Source organism: Crocuta crocuta, unplaced genomic scaffold (genome assembly GCF_008692635.1).
Source record: "Crocuta crocuta isolate KB4526 unplaced genomic scaffold, BGI_CrCroc_1.0 scaffold174, whole genome shotgun sequence".
NCBI classification, from domain to species: domain Eukaryota; kingdom Metazoa; phylum Chordata; class Mammalia; order Carnivora; family Hyaenidae; genus Crocuta; species Crocuta crocuta.
The window spans coordinates 5598072-5600257 of record NW_027530330.1 but is presented as its reverse complement, the minus strand read 5'-3'; positions in this window follow the sequence as shown (position 1 = coordinate 5600257).

Below are 2186 nucleotides of genomic sequence, written 5' to 3'. Positions count from 1 at the left end.
GAAACAGGCTCCAGGCTCTGAGCTGGCAGTCAGCACAGAGCCCGACGCGGGGCTCGAACCCACAAACCGCGAGATCATGACCTAAGCGAAAGTCGGACGCTTAACCGACTAAGCCACCCAGGCGCCCCCATTAAGGACTTTTTAAATACAAACACCGATACAAGTGATTCTCATGTGTTTTATTTATTTTTTTACTGCCATAGGCTTATTTTTTATTAATCAATCATTCATCATCAAGCATTACCTGAAAAGTCACTATAAAGACTTTATATTAGTAGTTGGGGCTAACACTAATATAGAATTATGCTAGTTATAATTATTAGACTTCAGTCATGAGGAATTTATTCAAGATAGTTATAGCTGTGAAGATTCCAAAATTTTGAACATTTTTGATTGCATCCATCTATGCTTTTCTTTTGGGGAAATATTCATAGCTCTGGTCTGAATCTTGAGATGTATGCTCTGTTAAAGCTGAGATGCTCTGGATAGAGGGAAAAGCTATGAATAAGAAGAGTTCACATGAAGTATTACGTTGGATGACATGAATTACACAGAAATGGGGGCAAAAGTTCAGAAAAGGCAATAATGCTGTGAGTTGGGATAGTAGAGAAGAGCTCCATGTAAAGACGTACTTAAATGCACAGATAGAGAATATGTTCTACATCCTTGTTTTCTAGGTGTTTAGGAGATAAATACATTTTACCATTTAATACACTATAGTGATAACTAAAAGTCCTATTCCAATTCTATATTTCACTTAGGCTTAAATTCTTAAGCTATATAAAATAATTTGAAGGCCTAGTTAATATGACTGAACAATTAAATAGCATCAACATACTCCATGAAATGGATTTTGTCAAAAGATCAATATTTTCATCAATACACTTTTCTGAAAAGATGCTAATGCTATGGATGAAATTAGGTTCAATTGATTCTAAAGGGAAAAAAAAACCCTAGGATATTAATAAGTTCTATATTTAGTATTTTCTGTATATATTTTCTTGAACTATAAAATTCAAGCCACCAGCAGAAATATTGTCTTTTGAGAATATAGGACATTTCTTTCAAATCAAAATAATTACACCCTCTCTTCATAACAAAAATAAAGCCTACTTCCGACCTGCCATTGGCCTTGACATTCCTTCTCCTTTCCCTTCCTCCTATTAACTAAAGATGTCTGGGAATTTTATACCCAGCCTGCTAGCGGAGCTGCAAGCACCAATATTAAAAAATAATATAAATCATGGCTTATATCAAGTTTCTCTTTTAAAACTGTGATTCTCCAGAAAATAGAAAGGTTTAAACTAAGATATACTATGAATTAAACCAAGAAATATAATTATTTATATACAGGTTGATCTCTCAAAAAAAAAAAAAGTGATGTATCAAATGGACCCTTTCTACCACCTTTGATATTCCATGATTCTAAACTTATTTTTGCAGTTAAAAACAGAAGAGACAATAATTTACTTGTTATCCCAGGACCAAGAAATCAGATCTTGTAAGCAGTATTTTTAACTGGTTTTTCATAACTGCACTTGAAATACAAAGTACATTCGTGATTTTCAAAATTATATCATAAGCTATATGACATAGCTACTAGATGAAGATTCATTCATTTCAAAGAAGATACTACAGTCTAAATTGTATTTATGTTTTAGTGTCTGGACATGTTTACAGCTTTCTCAATTATTCACTGCCTCAAAGTCTCACTGAAAGAACAACTACATCAGCTACTTGTTTCTAAAAAGAAGCACATTTGTACCAGACTAGAAAAAGTAATCAATATTTGTCCATACTTATCATATAAAATATCTAGTGGAACAAATTTCACAGTTTCAATGACTCAGTTGGTAATTCATTACTCATGTTATTATGCCCTCTCATCTTTGACTTGTTTAAGACAAACAAACTAAACTCAGTATGTTTGTATTCTCCCCCCGGTTATTTTGTAAGCTTCCCCCCACCCCCAATTCTTTTTTGATTGCTTTTAAAATAACATTATTCAAACAAAGAGTCTAAATCTGATCCCAGTATTCAAACAATATTCAACTAAGACTATANTATAAACTGTTCTATAAGATTTTTTTAAAACTCATCTTGAAAGAGAAAAACTTCAAATTTGATTATTACAGATAATAAGATCAAAATAATGACTCAAGAATCTTTGCTGATCAAGAAAGTAG